General features: G+C 39.9%; 1 pseudogene; it reads right to left on the bottom strand.

The window, feature by feature from the left end:
* Positions 1-4,429: 4,429 nt before the first annotated feature.
* On the bottom strand, positions 4,430-15,524 carry LOC112648169 (60S ribosomal protein L23a-like; annotated as a pseudogene).
* Positions 15,525-20,361: the final 4,837 nt, after the last annotated feature.

The following is a 20,361-nucleotide window of genomic DNA, read 5'->3' as shown; positions in this document are numbered from 1 at the left end:
AAATCTGGCTTGCTGCCTATTTTTGCAAGGACTGCTAGTTAAGAACAGTTTTTACAAATGAACATTTGTGAATAATCTGATGATAGGGAACACTAACTTTGAAATTCAACTCTGTAAAATATTACCCTGCCGTATGAAAATAATAACTAATGAATTCTTTTCATTAGTATTATCAGTTTTAGGGCCTGCTATAATAAAGAATTATAAACTGGGTGACTGAGAATAACAGAAATTTATATTCTTACAGTTAGGGAGGCCAGAGGTCCAGAAGCAAGGTGTTTGCAGAGCCACACTCTTTCTAAAATTTCTAAAAAATAATCCTTCCTTGCCTCTTCCAGCTTCTGGTAGCTCCTGGCCTTCCTTGGTTTGTGGCTACATCACTCCCCTCTGCCTCCAACTTCTCTAGATCTGAATTTCTGCGTCCTTTGTCTTATAAGGAAAGTAGGTATTGAATCTAGGGTGCACTCACCCACCTCTAAATCCAGATAGTATTATCTTGAGACCTTAATTTAATTATACCTGCAAAAACCTAATTTCTAACTAAGGGCATATTTATAAGTACCTGGGTTTAGGACTTGGGCAAATCATTTTTAGCAAATACAACCATACATATATTTGGCACTAAGTAGTTATTATAATTATTTTGAATTTCATCAAAATTCGTATTTTGAATTTCCACAAAAGTGTGTGGAAATTTGTTTTCTCTCTTGTTAAATAAATAACTATATGATAGCTTTGATTTTGCCTCTTGACCTACAACAGCTAAAGGATAAGATGGCTGACCTGTCTCCCATGCTATAGATATTATCCATGCCTACATTTTAGACCATATTTTCTAGTTTGTACTTATCCAACTATTATAAGTGTTATAAACGAATAGTTTGTATTTTGGAAAATGGTTCTTAAAAGAACTTATCTCTGACTCTTTAATTTGCAGGGTTTTTTTCATAAAAACTACCACAAAAAACCATAGTGTGTCTACACATGCAAATTGGTTTAGAAATTGGCTAACTGTAAATAAACTAACTAATTGAATGCTTTCATAAATATCATAGTAAGTTGTGCTCAAACCCTTGATAGCTTAAATCTAACAGGTTCCTCTCACTCCCCACTCAGTCCTCAAAAAGATCAATAACAAAAAATAAATAACAAATACTTTTTAGTATCAAATATAACATATATTTTCTGCTCCAGAAGTTTACTTTCAAAAGTGTTTTAAACTTTTTACTCTAATACGAAATCAAAGTGAAAATAGAGAATGAAACTATCCAAAGAGGGGCAATGTTGCAACATAAGGGAATAAATTATGGTGTTAGCATGGGTTAAATTTACAACAGTCACAAAATTCCTGCCCCATGTTAGTGTGCAAGACCCACATCAACATAATCGCAAAAAGATCAAGAAGGAGGTGGAATGAGTCATGAGGTCACTGAGATTTCTTTAAGCCTTGAGTCAGACTTCAACTGCCTTTGTGGAAAGTGGGCCAGCAATGTCTTTGAAGAAAGAAAGCCATCAATCTTGCAAAATACCAAGACAATGATTAGTGAAAACAAGCCAAGCTTCCATCCTTTTCTCCCACATTCCACTACTGCTAAATAAACTAAACATATTATATAAAAGAAAGTCCTATAAACCAAATAATTTCCCACAAAGTTCTTATCTGATGGATTAAGAAACATTGTCAAGAGTAGTTGGATACAAAATGCAAAATGAAAATCATCAGTGAAAATAAAGAGACCAAATGATGCCAGAAGAACGCTGTTCCAAGGAAAAATGGTGACATTTTGGTTGCTACAAAAATTCTCACACACAATAGATAACAACAAGGAAGTTCCAAGTTTCATTTCTGTCCAAGATTCTGGGGCAAGTGCTTAAGTCTTTTAGGCAATCGATAAACAGATGGTTTCCCTAGCATTCAAATCCCATTTTCTCCCCATTTGTTATATAAACCAAGGCAATCAGACTAAGGGTATGATTATTACAGTTTTGCATGGTTGTTGTATGCATGATAATCTAACATACATTGCTCTTAAAGATTTGGGGGTTTGGGGAAAGGGATGGCATGCTTCTCATTCCAAACAAAAACATCATATTTACAATTGCATTGACCAAATGCCTCATAAAGTGTTCTGTATCAGCAGATAGTGACCTGAGGCCTAGGTCAGCAAGGTGAATTAAGGGCAGCAGGAATTCTTTGACCACCACCATGGAAACAACGGCTGCAGGACATGCCAAAATGCCTAACTCCAAGGCATGATCTCTGTTCAATATGATGGGCAGGCAACATAAAATTTTCAGTCATAGTTAACAAAAGGGAAATAAAATTTCTTTCTCCTTTGGTGGCAGTGATTTATTGTATTTTGGCTTTGGATGTCCTTAGGTTTAGGCATTTTCTTTATTGACTCCAGTCTGTGGACAAAATTCAGACTGGCAAGAGCTGCAGAGCCTGGAGATGATGGAAGGCAGCCCAGAGATCAGAGATCAAGAACAAAGACTGAGGCCTAAACCAGAAGAAAAATAAACTTTGTATTCCATTCTAGTCCAACTCTTTCATTTGGGGTAATCCAGTTTCCAGAGTTCCTGGGATCTGGTCAAACCTCAAGTTCCTTCCCTTGCCACAAGTTGAGCTAACTAAAGCTGAACGGCCCTGCTAGTTTGAGCCAAGAACTGGGTTGTTTGGGGGATTTTTTTGTGTGTGTGTGTAGGAGTAAAATACTCCCAGTAGCATTTTACCTTGGAAATCAATCCTGTGCTAATCAACATTCTGAAAATCATCTGGCCATAAAGTCATCACACTGAAGTTACTCTCAGGCAATAAGTTTTCCCTTCCCATTATCCGAAAATGTACTCACGATCAAGATAACCCCAGGCTAATTGATGTGAGAAATGTAGGAGTAGGTATACAAGTGTGTGTGCATTCTATATGTGTACAATTCATGTGTATTTTCCTTCAGAGTAATTTAACATTTCAATTTAATACAATAGTCACATAGGGAACATGCCAACAACAAGATCTTTTCTTATATAAAGGATCTTTTCTCTCACTTCACCTATATACACACCAAAATATAAAATCAATTTCTATTTGTTAGTAACCATTGAGGCCATTAGAGAATAATCATAGTTTCTTGGCATAGTGATGAAGCACATATTTAATTGATAAAAAACAATATGTTATGATAGGACAAGTTAAAATAACTGTTACAAGAGTTTGTGTTTAGTTGAAATAATGTGCATATCATGTTATAAACTTAAGGATAAAGTATCTTACCATTTTGCCCAAATGTAGCTGTACTATTGTCTTGCTCTAAGATAACCTGATTTCTTAAGGTTCCTTTGCCTCGGGCAGCCCGGGTGGCTCAGCAGTTTAGTGCTACCTTCAGTCCAGGGTGTGATCCTGGAGATCCAGGATCGAGTCCCATGTCAGGCTCCCTGCATGGAGCCTGCTTCTCCCTCTGCTTGTGTCTGTACCTCTCTCTCTCTCTATCTGTGTGTCCCTCATGAATAAATAAATAAAATCTTAAAAAAAAAAAAAAGATTCCTTTGCCTCCTTGAAATTAATTCTATGGTGATACTAGAACTCCAAATCAATTCAATGAAACCTTAGAAAGCCTTCCATGTGTGTCCAGCCTTATTGGGTGCTGTGGTAAATGCTTTCCAGGGGAAAAACAAAGTAAGGTATTTGCCACTGGCAAATGTACAGTTCTTGTAAGGAAAGTAAGCTTTACTTTGCATATAAGATCTGAAGACACAGTGGAAAGAAGAGCACAGGCAAAATTTGGTAAATAAATGAAGTGCCAAACAGGAACAAAGACTATAAATAGGGAAAAAGCACCCAAAACTGAATCATGTTGTGGGCTGGCAATTTCACAGATCTTACAGATCAGGGAACACAAGGGACAACCACAGTGGCTAATTTCCTTGCCCCCCTTTACCACCCCCTCATACAACCAAATGGGGTCACTAGGACTCCTGGTCTCTTATAATATCATTAGGGATGCCTGGGTGGCTCAGTGGTGACAATCTGTCTTTGGCTCAGGTCTTGATCCCAGGGTCCTGGGATGGAGTCCTGCATCGGGCTCCCTGCTCAGTGAGGAGTCTGCTTCTCCCTCTGCCTGTGTCTCTGCTTCTCTCTCTGTATCTCTCATGAATAAATAAATAAAACCTAAAAAAAAAAAAAAAAAAGAACACGTTACCTTTCCTGAATTAGATAGAGAAGTGTAGGAGGAACATGCTGCCAATGGTAATGAAAGGGTTAAGTAGACTTTGAACTGAATTTAAACCAGGAGACAGAATTGATGCATCTTCTTTGATTGTTCAAAAGCCAATAGAATCCCCTGATCCATTCCATTACATTTATTTCTGTCGTGCTGAGCTAAAGGATAGAGAAGACCTTTCTTACTCTAATAAGTGAATAGCCCTGCCTCTCTCATTGCAGCTGCATCTTTGCTGACCTATATTTCTCGCATATGGATGGATCACCGCTAGCGGGTTCGACAGACGCTATAATATCATTATGCAAATGCAGGTTCACTGCCACTCGGGAATCCTATAGACTGATCGCTTCATTATCAGTCTTATCAGAAAATACAAGAGAATTGTGTCCCATACTCAGTGAGATGAGAACATAATTTAAATTAAGTAGTTTACTGTCTGGCTATTCTATTGGCCAGGGTGGGAGATGAGAAAAGCTGATTTTGAAAGCTGGCATATCAACAGGCATTGCTCTGCAGAGGTATTGCCAGAGCTGGTTTCTATGCTCTCCCCCCTTCCCTAGGCTCTACCCTCTTCTTTCCTCCAAATCAGAACCTATGCTATGATACTTGGCAGCATTTAATTTGTTCACCTGCTGTCATATGTCCTTGAAGAGTGTCTGCCTTAGAATAGAAGCAGTTTAGTCCTGTGCTTAGAGATGCAGGCTGTTTAGTGAAAATCTTTCAAACCTTAGGATCAAGTGACCTGGATTCTACACACTAGGTTCACAGTTTAACTCTGAGCATTTTACATGATTCCTGTTTCTTAAAAGTTACTTGACCTATTTAAGGCTTTTATTTATAAAATCAAAGAGTTAATGAAGATTATTGTTTAAAGCCTGTTAATATAATAGTAGCATTTTACTATTACCTGAAATTTTAATCTGCTATATTTTTCCAACTCTTATTCTGTAGAAATAAAATACAGCTATTGATATTTATCCCAATTAGTAATTATCACAGGATTCCATTAAAATGGTGCATATAAAACTACAACTAATTTATGTAGTGAATTATCAATGTGAAAAATATATGTGGCAGCATTACTAATGAGACTAACAGACTGCAAACCGTAGACCTGGGTTCAGGTTCCTGACATTGGACATCAAATGCTGAGGTTACCTGGCCCAGGTGCTTAGCTCCTGCCTTTACACTTAATCCAGAATGCATCCTCACAGTTGCCGCCTTTTCTGTCAAGAGTGCCCTTTGCCTCATTATAACCCTCAAAAGAAGGCAGCGCCAGTGGCTCAACAGTTTAGCTCTGCCTTCAGCCCCAGGTGGGATCCTGGAGGCCTGGGATTGATTCCCACATCTGGCTCCCTGCGTGGGGCCTGCTTCACCCTCTGCCTGTGTCTCTGCCTCTCTCTCTCTCGGTCTCTCACGCATAAATAAATAAAATCTAAAAAAATAATAATAACCCTCAAAAGATGCTTTTATTACAGCATCTCTCCTATTGGAACATAGTTGTTTACATTTTTCTCTATTTCCAGCTGTGGACTTCTTGAAAATGATACCTTTTGTAATCTTTACTTCTACAACTGTCAGCATGGTAATCCGTACCTGGAACATAATAGGGCCCAATAAGTGTTTAATCAAGACAGATCACAATGTACCCAACTCCAAAATTGCCGATAACAAAGTCCTATGAGAAGGTAGTATGAAGGAGATTGCCTTCCAGTGCCTGAAAGAAGTGGACACACTTTCTCATGACCTCAAAGGAGGAGTTCCCAGAAAGATAGCTCTCACAGAACCCCAGTGTCTGTTGGAGGAGAAATTGACTCCTTGACCTAGGAGAGCTATACCAAGAAGGTCTTGAGCTAATATCTTTGTTACTGACAGTCCCTCTCTAACTTGCCAACTATGTTGTTTCTGGGATCACTCCAAGCACAAAAGGTCTGCCAGCAGAAAGTGGAGCAATTTTGACTGGATTGTGGCACAGAATCTAGAGTCTAGACCCAGTCTTTCATCTTGTAAAAGCTCTGCCTCTGAAACAGTTCCTCTCGTCTCTAAATTCCTGGAACAAGTAAGGAGTAGCATACACGGCCTTCATCAGAAAGCCTAGTTTGAAACACAAGGACAAGAGTTGCACCACCCAAGTGGGGTATTAATGCCAAACTAGCAATTTCAGTTCTTAAAATTCATCATCTCTACCCAGCATTTTCTTTTTCAGGGTTTTAAAACAGAAGCCCTACTAGGTATGCAAAATATTGTTGTTTAATAAATGGAGGGAAGAATGAATATGTAAATACACAGTTCACCTCCTTCATTATTTGAGTACCTGAGGTGGTGGGTCGTTAGTGATTCATTTAAAGCCAAAGAACTAATAAAAAGGGAGCAATATACTCATAATGTATTCAAAGTTGAAGAGACACTAAGAATTATCCCATGTCACCATTCATTTCAAAGGAAACTAAAAACAAGAAAAACTGGAAATCTTTTCCCTACTTTCCTTAATCAGTGGCTACAGTACTTCCAGCTTCTAGTCTGACATTATGATTCCAAAAAACCACCAACTCTGGGATCTTCTCTTCTTCATGAACCTTTGGCTTCAACCACTACTGGCAAAATTCCCAGAGCTGACTGAGATCCTCTTAGAGTCTGAACATAGTGTATTAGAGAGCCACTTATAAAAGTTCAGGGCATTCCTTCATTCCATAAACAATTATTGTATTCCAACAGTTTACAAGGTATTTTGGTCAAACTAGAGCTACATTCAGATGAATATGCTGTCTATCTTAGGGATGCTTAGAGTTTCATATAAATAAAATATTAACTAGTACCCCTTTTTCCTCCTCTCTACTTCCCTATGGGAGGATGAAGCAGCATGACGAAATTGAGGTGCAGCTGCTCACAAGGACAGGGTAGGTTATCCATGTACCAATTCCCTGCAGATCTCTGGAAGTTTTTGAAAAAGACCAGCCTGGTTCTTAGAAGCCCAAGGAAAGGAGCACAGAGGCTATCCCAAGCAGAGGAAGTAAAGGAATCATGAGGCTGGTGTGGACAAAGAAGAAATTCAGCCATCACCTCTGTGCCATTATTGTTGGGGAGCTGGAATAAAATTGAATATTGTCTCTATAAACCACAACCACTATAATTCGTTCTTTTCCCCACTGTCAAAAGCCACATCAGATTGTACCAAAAAAGCTCAGATAAAAACAAAAACAAACAAGCAAACAAAACCCAAACAAAAGCCCTGTGATGATAGAAGTGTGCCTGAGAGGAGAGAAAGAGAAAAGAAGGACAGATACAGACAGAAGTTTGAAATGACAAATTAGGCAGTTACTAAGGTATTAGTAAACCACCTTAGACTGCAGAATCCCTGAATGGAATGGACGTCATAAGAAGGAACAGAATAAGTTACCAGATTCAAGTAAACTGAGGCTTCAGAAGTAAAAGAAAAACTGCAGTCATGATAACAAAACAAGTGTCATGTGTGTCCTGGTCTGAGGGATAGCTGCTTCTATCTTTTACAGGAAAAATAGAGAAGGAACCTGAAAGGTAAGCAAAAGATAACAGTTTGGAGAGCTCTATGAAAATAAAGGACATGCTTTGGGGAGGGTGATTAACAGGTATCCATGGGAAGAATGGAGGGTAAATTGGAAAAACATCTCGTGAAAGAAGTCATTTGAGCAAACCCTTGAAGACAGAATAGGATTTCACCTGCCACAACGAGTAAGGTTTATTTCTCCAGAAATTGCCTTGTATATTTTGGAACACGCAATCTTTCTATGTGGATAGAGCAGATGATGCCCAAAAAGAAGATCACTAGATTCTGAAGGGTAGCAAAGCAGTCTGAGGAGATGGGATGCTTACCCTAAGGAAGAGGGAGGCACTGAATGTCTCCTGAAACCAAATACTTGCATGTTATGCTGACCCACCCACTGGATCCCCAATCCAGGGCTCATCACACAAAAAAACAATGAATGATATATCCCCTCATCATAATAGCAACACTTCCTGAATGCGTGCCATGTGCCTAGCAATTCTCCAAGCACTTTGTATATACAATTTTCCCATGTCTTCTCATCACTTCACAGAAGGTGCTAATACTATCTGTTTGCATTTCTTTGCAATAAATAAAGTTTAAGGAATTTAAATTCAGAGCTTGTGAGGAACAGACTGGATTGGAACCCGGGATGGATGAGTCCAGAGTCTGTATTCTTAACTATTAACAACATTCAAACTTGATAAATGGAGTTAGCATAGGTCAGTTGGGAGGATGGATAGATGATTCCTTTAGAAAGTATAGTGGAGTGTTTCCATTCTTTTTTGCCTCTGTTGTTTACTTCCCATTCAATTTCTGCAATTATTTAGCTCCCAACCTCTTGATTTTGTCCAGATCTTATATTAGACTTTGGGCCTCTTGCTTCTAACTTGGATCCTTGACTCTAGTGGTCTGAAATACAGTCAGTGTTTTGGCCAGCAGATGTAGTATAGGGAGAAATACTTTGGTTTGGAAAGAGTCTTCTGGTTGCTCTCAAATTGCCCCTCATTGTACCTTTGAAAAAGCTTTGCCAAGCTCATGTCTGTGAGAGTATTTAGCAAAATACAATGTATTAGTAGTTAACAAGCAAATTCTTTAAAACTAAATACCAGATGTGCATATTTCTGGTTATTTCCACTGTTAGGCCTGAGTTATAGTGAGTTGTCAAGCAGATTCCTCCAAAACCAGCACTTCTCAAAGTGCGGCCCTTAAGAAGCTTATTAAAAATCCAGATCCCTAGAATTCATTGACAACTCCTGAGTCAGCAAATGGGGCTCATTGATAAATTCTTAATGAGTTCCCCCAAAAAATCTCACACACACTAAAATCTGGCCATAAAATGTGTCTAACATCATGATGCAGTATACATATTCACACTTGTATCCTTACCTGTAACTGAAATGTCATGACATGATACTTACCTTACCCTGTGTCATTTACCATTTTATATTCTATTTTATGAGGTTTCTTTTTGTATATTTTAAATCACAACTCACACCTTGAAAACCATGGATCTAAATGATGATACTATGCAGACCAAGTCACTTTGCCATGGTTCCTTTCCCAGTTCTGTGCTACACCTATGAGCCATCTTCCTAGGCCTGTCTTCATCCACACATCTTGTTCTAGACCATTCCATCTCCACTCCTCTATTAAAATTTACTTTCTCTTTTATTTCCAGCTCTAGTTTCATATAGGCCTTTATACTAAAGTAAGCTGGTCTGACCAAATGATCTGAGCAGAGTGTTCTTGCTATTTATTAACATTTGCATTTAATCCAGAGAAATATTTACATATTGATCTAGAAATCAGATAACCATTTTTTTAAGAAGGATGTTATGCTCCAATCCTCCCATACACACACATACAGCACAACCTGCAAACAGGATCTCTTGTGCCTGGTATGGAGAACCCTATTTGAACTTTCACCCTACCCTACTTATCCTACACCCTTGGGCAAATCCCTAATCTCCTATCAGTCTAGCTTCTTCATCTGTATAGTAGGAAGATAATATAGCCCTGGCAATGCTGCTTTGAAAATCAAATAAGATGCACATGACAGCACTCTGTGTAGTAATTGACTTCCTTTTCCCGCTCTTCCCATTCCCTCTCTTCCTGTGTCCTCTCATATGCCCTTGTTTTTCTTTTGCTTCAGTTCCCACCCTGCCCCCATCCTTCCAGTATGCATATTTAGTTTGTTAAGACATATCTGGTTTGCCTCTTGCCTTGTGTGTTACTTCCATGGTCCCTCCCCCACTGCCTTCATGTGCCTCCAGAAGCCATGTGGTTACTCCATTCATTTTCATCCTGATTGGAAAGGGCACGGATCCATACTTTCATTCTCCAGGATTACTTCTGTGCTATCCAGTTGTCATCTCAAAGAAATCTGACAATATAATCCATAGTAAAATGTGAATGATAAGTTACTAACTTCCTAGGGTCCATTGCTTTATCTTAAAGGACTACTTATGCAGGGACATAAAGGACTGGCTGATCCGTCAATTGCAGAATATTAGGCAACAGCAGGTCAGTGCAGGAAGGTTGAGAGAAAGAGGACCAGAGAGTGACGTAATAGTTAGTTGTCCCTCAACCATCTAGCCCAGGCCTGGCTTGTTCTGGTTCCTTTGTAGTTTCTTACATTAATGAGTCACCTTCATGAGGGTTAGCTGAGAAGGAGGATGACAAAATGCTACTGTCTTCCTGTTCTTCTTCTGCTATTCTTGTTGTCAAGGGCCCTTTGGTCCATGACTGCTTAGCAGAGATTGCAGTGCATGAAATATGGTTAGAGCAGAACAGCCAGGCTAGCCTTGCTGAGATGCACATCACCTCAGCAGCCACCTGCCTTTTGAGGTACTGGTGATTGCTTCCCCTCATCAAGGGGCCAGGCCCAGAGCTGCACACCCTGAACACAGCAGAGGCCTTTTGGTGAGTGCTTCTGGGAAGCAATAGAGACTAGAGAAGGACACATAATAGGTGCCAGAGTTAGGTTTGTACTTTATTCATTCCATCCATCTTCAAATATTTACTGACCAACTACTGTATCACTGTAGTTACCAGGAAGAAAGAGAAAAGACAAAGCATTGACTGAAAAAAGAAGCAGGAACTACAATTCTAGCATATAAGGAGAGAAACAAAATTCATTTGTGTAGACCAACACTACAACCCTGGAGGAAGATGACTTATTACAGATGTGTCTTTGCCAGCTTTACTACAAACATCTTGACTATGTGTATATTCTTGGAATGAGAAGTAAAGACTCGAGCTAATAATAAATCAGTTTTATCCATGTTTTTAGCCTAAGCTGACTTCTTTCCAAATAGGCAATAAATTCTCTGAATTTCATGACTCAAGATTTGAGATCACTCACTGGGCTATAGTAGACAATTTCGAAACCTTCTATCATTGTGATGGTGTCCTCACTGGTGCTGCTCTGTTCTGGATGACTGCAGATGCCTGCTTAGACTCCCAGATAGATCCATCCCAATAGATATAGACATACACTGCTTAAAGACTAGAGGAGAGAGCAGAGGAGAAGACCATGCAAAGATGAGGGCAAAAATCAGAGTGATACAGCTGTAAGCCAAAGAACACCCAGAGCCACTAGAAGCTCGAAGAGGCAAGGAAGGATTCTGTCCCATTTCCACCCCAGAGCCTTTTGAAGGAAAGCAGCCCTGCTAATAACTTGATATTGGCCAGAACTATGTAGGGGAGGGCATACGAATAGGAAGCTGCTAGCATATTCCTCTGGTACATCTGGAGATGCTTCTAGTATAGCTTAAAAATGGTACTGCTTCTGACCCGTCTCAGGAGCCCTAGACATAACAGTCTTCTAGACTCAAAGAAATTAGTTGTTTTCCATATGGAATGTCCAACAAAGGATTTTAAAATTAGACTTCTGCCACTGTGGCACTTTGTATGAAAATAGAAACAAAAGTAACAGCTTGATTGACAATCAAGCTTCCTAAAAAACTACCCTTGCCAAAGAAGATCTTTTAGAGGCAAAGCAGGTACTTCATAGGAGCTGAAGCTACCACTCTCTTTTGTTTAAGTCCAAGCCACTGAGATACCCTAAACCTTGGCCTCAAATGCCCCTCAGACAGAAGACACAGCTCTCCTATTTTACAAAACAAATACATTTTAAAAGATAATTTGGGGGGTAAAAGAGACCATTTTACATGCACAAAGGAAGATTTTCTGGCTCAGTGGAAGATACACACTCCATGATACAAAGCAGAAGACAGTGATGATGGTGATTTGGGGGACATGGAACCCTTGGCACCTACTAGTGGGCCTGATAGAAGACACAGGTTCACAGGGAGGCAAGGCAGGAGGATGTCTTGGATACAGTTGCTAGGAGACAGACACTGATCCATTTTTTTTTCCAGGGGAACTTTCTGACTTTTCCTTTTTCCCTTGATACAAATCCACTATAACAAACAACCTATCCTTTGTCTTAATTTCTTTTCTTTTTTTTTATTTGGGTAACCAGTCTCTTCTAGGGGCAGAAACATGGATGTCTTGGTCCCCTATCATAGGACAAGTGTTTCATCTTTTCTCTGACAAGATAGGTCCCCAACCCTGCATCCTCTTCTGGATTGGAGTATCTCAGGGTCCTGCTTTTTATATTTGGAACTAAGTTTGTGTCCTGGCTCCTCAATGGGACTTGAACCCTAGGTCCTATGCTCCTGCCACCCCCATAGCTTCCTTTGTCATCCAGGTAGATGTAGTATCCCTGAGACGCTGTCCTATCTCCTCTGCACATGCTCTGGGCCTTGAGCTCTAAGTCCTCAAAAGACAAACTCTCTGAGTCAAGAGACTCTTCAACAACATCACCATGAGCCTGTCTCTGCATGGAAAAATACATTTTCCGACCAATTCCGAACTTTGACTCTCTACCAAGATAGTCTTTTATACATGATTTCCCTAGATCTTACCATTCCAGTATTCTTGGGGGTGCAGGGCATTCCTCAGTGCCTGGACCCCCTAGACTACTCAATTCTCCATTTTGATTTTGGGAACTTCCAAGATCACTGGATTTCAGAATGTCTCTTTATTTGTGCTTTCAAGCAGTAGACTCCATTGATGGTTTACTTGGACAACTGCTCTATTTGTCTTCAGTGTTCCAGAAGGAATCGAGGGCTGAAGTATCCTGTCCTCCAGCAAGTAATTCTAAGCCTTTTCTAGAATTCACTCATAGCCATGGTTCAGTTGTTTTAGAAATTATCTCTCCTCTTGTTTCTCCAACAACATCTGGATGTCTACTCTTTTTATGACTCATATCTGCAGGTGCTCTTAGACAGTAAAAACATAAAGAAATGACTAGTCTTCACATACCTACTTGGAAAGCATCCTCAGAGGAAAGCCTGCAAACAATGGAGGAAGAGACACTTTTTATGTAGAACACAGTGTGAGAGGTGAAATGGACAATCTCTTGTCAGATAACTTCCTCCATTAAAAAGCTAAAAAGTGGGATCCCTGGGTGGCGCAGCGGTTTAGCACCTGCCTTTGGCCCAGGGCGCGATCCTGGAGACCCGGGATCGAATCCCACGGTGGGCTCCCAGTGCATGGAGCCTGCTTCTCCCTCTGCCTGTGTCTCTGCCTCTCTCTCTCTCTCTCTCTCTCTCTCTCTCTCTGTGACTATCATAAATAAATTTATTTTTTTTTTTAAAAAAAGCTAAAGTACACAGGCATTAAGTCCCCCAGGATTCAGAATGTTTCAAGAGAAGAGGCTAACCCACAGGGACACTCTCTGAAGATGAGCTCTCTGGGACAGTGTTCAACAAAAGAGGAAGCAACTCAGATTGAATGAGCATTAAGATGGTATATGTCATGGTGAAGTAGAGAAAGAGGTAGCAGAAAATGGGAGGCAAATGATTTAGTGGGATCCATAAGTGGGTCTAATACAGTGAGAGGGTATGAGATCAGGTGAAGACATCCTTCCCTTTCCTCAAAACTACCATGATCCTGAAAGAATAAGATTCTGGAAACTAGCTCTCACTAATCTCTCACTAATCTCTTTAGGCAAACTTCAGGCTATAATTTTTCATCAATAATGTGACTTTCTATCCTGAATTCATGGGACTCTATGTTCCTTACATGTTATTTTTTAAAAGAAGGTAAAAGAATTTTCTATCATGTATTTTAAAAAACACTCAAAAAGAAGGGCTTCCTTTTTGTGATCTTCTAAATATTTCCCAGTCAATAGCCCTCTACTGAGGACAGGTACAAAATCTCTGACCTTAGATGATGTATGATTTATTAGATACGATTCTTCTCCTTGAGACCAGAGCTCAGCTTTAGCATCTGATGAAAGGCTTTCAGAGGTTCATACTCACTTTAAGAATCATTTCTAAGATGAAGAATGAGCCAGAGACATGAGGTATGGAAAGAGGAATGATGAACTGTTATGGTGTGACTCTGTTCCCCTAGACATATCCTACACCCTCTTAATAATCCATTCCAAGGACAGAGAATCATAATATTTTAGATTTTATCCTGGAGTTCTCTACCACCCCCAGACAGATGTATTTGTGAACTTTGGATAGAATAATCTTCCCTGATCACTCTGCTCTTTTAAAAGGAAAATGTTCTCATGTTTCTTGAGAGAGGCCATCTCAGATATCTGCTTATGTAAACATAATTGATTTGGTAAAGTGGGAAGAGTAATAAGGAAAGCATGAGTCCCTCCACACTAAGCACTGAATTTAGGGTTCCTTTACTCTGTTTCTGCCTATTTTTTCCACAAATGGATTCATCTGTAGGGAGTATAGAAAAATAAGGAATTTCCTCATAGATACAAAAGGAATATATTAGTTAAGATGACTCAAGAATTTGAGTTTGGGGCACTGTGGCTGTTCAGGAGATAGAAATCTGTCTCCAACTTTTGCTCCCTCTAGCAGCAATGAACATTGAACTATGAACCTGTATGTTCCAACCTAGAGGTCCAGGCCTCTGTCACAGAGCCAAGGGATGATCACAAATGACTCTCAAACATGAAAGATGGGACAGGAAATAGAAAATGAACTTCTAACCCCTCCTCACTGCCTAGATCCAATAGTACATCCTGAACTACTACTACCCTTCTCCCTTCTCTGGGTCTTGTTAATTTCCAACTCTAAATTTAAAGTATGTGTAGTATATATGTGTGTGTGCATGTGTACACGCACACAATTTTCTATTTATTCCCAAATCCAGAAAAGAATGAAGTCTAGTTTTACCCCCTAGCATTCTTTTTGTATGGTGAAAAAAATATATATTTAGATTTATAGCCGGCTGGACTATAAATGTTTATAGTTTATAAATGGACTAAATAAAAGTTTAGATGATCCAACTTTGTTGGCAACATCCAAAGCATCATAGTCAGGAGCCAGTGGAACATATGCTTTCTTCTCTCCATCAGGCCTGATCAAGGTGTTGACCTTGGCCACATCAATGTCATAGAGCTTCTTCACAGCCTGTTTGATCTGGTGTTTATTGGCGTTGACATCCCCAATGAACACAAGTGTGTTGTTGTCTTCTATTCTCTTCATGGCTGACTCAGTAGGCAGGGGGATCTTGATGATGGCATAGTGATCAAGCTTGTTTCTCCTGGGGGCGCTATTTCGTGGATATTTGGGCTGCCTCAGAGACGCAGAGTCTTGGGTCATCGGAATGGAGGTGAGGTACGGATCGTCTTTTTGTGTGTGACTGTGCACGCCTTCCAGCACCACTTTCCTAGCTTTCAAAGCCTTTGCTTTGGCTTCGGCTTTGGGAGGGGTAGGGGCTTCCTTCTTCGTCTTTGGCACCATCTTCGTGAAAGGACACCCCCTAGCATTCTTAGATTTGACAGCATCAATTTCAAGTTTGAAATTTTCCAATGAATTTTTACTAATCCCCAGAACTTTATACTTTTGGGATTTCCTCTGTCTTCAGCCCCAGCATCCCAACATAATCTGGCTTGCATTATTGACCCAAACATAGACTCAGCAACCCACTTCAAGATTGTACAAATGAATCCACTTTCACAAATAAATACATAAATAAATAAAATAAACAAACATGAATAAGCAACATAACCTTTAATAAAGCTACTTTTTTTTATGGTTGTAGTTTTTTTTTTTTTATGATAGTCACAGAGAGAGAGAGAGAGAGAGGCAGAGACACAGGCAGAGGGAGAAGCAGGCTTCATGCACCGGGAGCCCGACGTGGGATTCGATCCCGGGTCTCCAGGATCGCGCCCTGGGCCAAAGACAGGCGCTAAACCGCTGCGCCACCCAGGGATCCCTAATAAAACTACTTTAAGAGTGACAAAGTGGAAGGGAAGTTCTAGCACACTCCAGGGAAAATAATGTAGTAGTATTGATAATTTAATAATTTAATTTTTAGTAATATTTGTCTATTTAAGTCTTTTTGAGGATTTTCTGTTCCCAAAGTATCTCAAAACTCTTTCATGCCCATGCAATCCCCCACTAGTTGGTCTCTGTCTCCCAGGTCCCCACCCTCCAACTAATTTCACCCATAATTATAGAGCAATTTAGCTTCCCCAAATACCTCTCCCAACCTGCCCACCTAAATCCAGCTGGATTTGGGGTCTTGGTGGGGCCTTTTCTTTAAGAGCAGTTGGAATTCTAAAAGGCAATATATTTGCTTTTTTTGAATTACACTTGTGGTTACCTATCTGTAAAGAGTTTTCTGATTTTTATCTTGTACTTGCTAAGTTTTCACCAAAATTCCTAATGGTCTCTCAATAACTTTTAAAAATCCTTAATGAGGTTTTAACACACACAAACACACAGACACAGAGATTTATATACATAGATACAGGTATCTCAGATTTATCCTCTCCTGTTCAGAGGGTATACTGCAGAGTTTTAATACCAGTGGCTTTATCAGTAAGAGTGTAAACTATACAAATTAGGCACTGTATAATTTCTTTTTTTTCTGTATAATTTCTTTACTTTGGTTTCCTCAAGTCCCCTCACTTCCAATGAATCAGCATAGTCCATGGGTACCCAAACTAGTTCTTGTAGGACAAAGATTCACGCAGCTATATGAAAAAAATACCTTAAAAAGAAGGGTTAGAAGATTAATTAGGAAAAAACATAATAAACAGCAATAAATAAAGTAGTTTGGCACCAGTAGAGGAAAAAGAAACCAGAAAAATAAATGAAACAGAATAGAGTTTAGAAATTAATTTAAATGCCTATGGGAATTTTGTCCTTGGTACAGAGGTGCTTCAAATAGTTGGGGGAAAATTTGTAGTCAATATATTTGGTTGAGACAAATGGGTAGCTTTGGAAAAATGATAGAATGAGAGGAAATGGGAAACTAAGATGCTTTATTTAGGAACACCAGGGCAGTGACTTCACCTTTCCCCCCAGGTGATATATAGGCCTGCTGACATTGAGCTTATCCAGAGGAACTAGATACTTTTATATATTTTCACAAATAGAAATGCCTAATTGTGTGTGTGTGTGTGTGTGTGTGTGTACGTGTATTTTTCTTGATGGATCATAAAGCAGCAAGTCGTAAAGGGCTGTGGCATGGCAGCTTCTAAGCATTCCAGATCCAGCAGGCTGTGCTGATATGAAGAATAAATCACTCATAGCTCCTTGGCATCATTCAAGACTCTGAAGGCCAAGTGAAATACCTATGTGCTGTACTATGCCTTTTCCCAACCTGGGCAGCCACCTTTCTTCTGAAAATATTGTGTATGCTTCTTTGTTTATGTACTAATTCCTTCCCATTAATGTGGTCCATCTGACAAGCTGTAGAAACCATCTATAGAAAACTATAGTTCTCTATATAGTTCTCTACTGCATGCCTTCCAAAAGCTAGGTATCCATAAAATCAAAGATTTAAATATAAAGAAAGAAAATGATAAAAAAAAAACTGCCAGGCATTTTTTTCTTAATAATATCAGAAGTAGAAATCTATTACATGTCTCAAAAGCCATTGGAGAAAACAGCAGACTAGGAGCAACCTGAGCTCACCTCCTCCCACAGATACATCATGGCAACAGCCGCATATGATACAACAGACCCTGAAAACAACCTGAAGATCAGTGGAACAGATCTTCCATAGCTAAAGACATAAAGAAGCCACAATGAGGACAGAAGGGGCAGACGTGGTTGGGAAACAAACCCTAGCACAGCAACCCAAAGATTGGAGAGAGATCACAGGTACAGAGATCCGCCCTCTGAGGAGCAAAGGGATCAAGCCCCACACTGGGCACCCCCTTCCCTGGGACCTACTTTCCTAAAGTGAGCTCCATAATGTCTAGGCTTTGAGAAAATCAGCAGGGCTTAGAGCCAGGGGACTATAGGAAACTGAAACTCTACTCTTAAAGGACCAGAAAGCTGGATCACCCAGGTTGAGACACAGCAGGAATTAGCAGTTTGAAAAGCTCCTGCCAAAATAATGGTATCCTAAAGATGTCCATATTCTAATCCCTCGAACCTGTAAATATGTTTCCTTATGTGGCAGAGATATTGCAGATGCGGTTGAGGATCTTGACATAAAAAGATTATCCTGCATCATCTGTCTGGGCCCAATGTAAACACAAGGATCCTTGTAAGTTAAAGAGGTAGGCAGGGGTTTCAGAGTCAGAGAAGCAGATGTGATGGCAAAGGCAGAAGTCAAAATGAGGCCATGAAGCAGGGAATGCTGGCAGCCTTTAAAAGCTGGAAAAGGCAAAGGAATAGAATCTTTCATACTCTGTCCAAAAGGCATACATCCTTCCTGATTCTTTTCAGACTTCTGACCTCCAGAACTACAAGAAAATAAATATAGGAAGGAAGGAAGGAAGGAAGGAAGGAAGGAAGGAAGGAAGGAAGGAAGGAAGGAAAAAAAGAAGGAAGGAATGGAGAGAGGGAGGGAGGGAGAGAGGGAGGGAGACAGGCAAGCCAGTTATATGCAAAGGAGATTTATTGACTAATTTTAGGACATGTGCCAAAGGGGCAGGAATCTATAGGAGTTTTCTTGGAGAATAGAACTACTGGTGGGTGCCATTTATCTTGCCCTCCTTTGCTTGACTGGCAATACTTGTGGGAGCCAGTTGTGACATTCTCTATCTACCTTACCAGAACTGCTTGCCCTGCCCTAGCATTCCCCGGCATACCCACCTGCCCAGCCTGCCTACTTCAGGGGGTTCCCCTCCAAACTAGCTCCCCTCCCTGTCACATTCAAAAGGCAGCCTTGGTCAGGACTAGCATCTTCCAAAGCAACTATCATCCCACCACACTTGGCAATACCCCTTCAGAGCAATTCTTGCCCTGGGTAAGGGTGGGCATCCCAGCCCCTCAGCATGTCCATAGCAGTTTTGCTTAGCCTCTCAGCCAGCCATGCTGAGAGCTAACCCCAAATACCATCAAGTCATCAGCAGCTATAATCACACCATGCCAGGGGCCAGCATTGCTTACCAGGATGTAATCATGATTGGTTATTGCAGCCAACTGGTTTTGGGGCCAGCCCTGCCCACCAGTGTGCCCATAGGAGCTACAGTGTGGTCATTCAGATAGATGTGCTGGAGGCCATCCCTGCCCCAGTGTGCTTGCACTAGTCATGGCTGGTCATTGCTCACAGCCAGGCTGAGCATCCACCAATATGCTTATAGTACTTACAACCTAATTACAATAGGAGATTGCACACAGCTCACATAGGAGATATCCCTGGAGGTCCTGATTCTAATGACTAGGCGAGATTACACTACTGGGCATCACAGTATGCTTTCTATATAAAGCCACTACTTTCAAGGGTGGGAGATAAAGCTGACCTACATAATACATAGAAAAAAACACAGAAATTAAGGCAAAATGATAAAATAGGTATGTTCCAAATGAAAGAACAAGACAAACTCTGATAAAAAGAACTAAATGAAACAGAGATAAGCTATCTACCTGATAAGACTTCAAAATAATGGTAATAGAGATGCTCACCAGATCTGAGGAAAGAGTGGACAGAGTGGATAAACAAAGTGAGAATATGGACAAAGAAAAATATATATATATATATATTTTATAAAACCAATTAGATGTGAAGAGTACAATAAGTGAAATGAAAAATACTCCAGAGGAAATCAAAGGCTTATTAGATAATACCTAAAAACAGATCAGTGATCTGGAAGGCAGGGTAGTAGAGAACACTCAGGATGGACAGAAAAAAAAAAAGAGAGAGAATTTAAAAAATAAGAATAGGGACCTCTGAAACAGTGTCAGGCATACTATATTTACATAACAGGGTCCCAGAAGGAGAACAGAGAAAGGGTCAAAACACTTACCTGAAGAAATAACAGCTGAAAACTGCTATAACATGGGGTGCCTACAAGAGACTAACTTTAGACCAAAGACACATGCATATACGAAAAGACTGATGACTAATAACAAACTTGAATCACTAATCAAAAAACAACCAACACACAAAAGTTCAGGTCTAGATGGTTTCACATGAGAAATCTACCAAACATATAGAGTAAATATTCCAAAAAATAGAAAAGCAAGGAATAATTTCAAGTTAATTATTAGAGGTCAACATTACCCTGATACCAAAATTAGACAAAGACACTACAAAAAAAGGGAAAATTATAGATCCATATCCCTGACAAGTGCAGGTACACAATCCTCAACAAAATATTAGCAAGTTAAATTC

This window comes from Canis lupus, chromosome 7, assembly GCF_003254725.2.
Source record: "Canis lupus dingo isolate Sandy chromosome 7, ASM325472v2, whole genome shotgun sequence".
NCBI lineage: Eukaryota > Metazoa > Chordata > Mammalia > Carnivora > Canidae > Canis > Canis lupus.
Note: the sequence above shows the minus strand (reverse complement) of the source record. Positions and strands in the feature narration are given on the sequence as shown.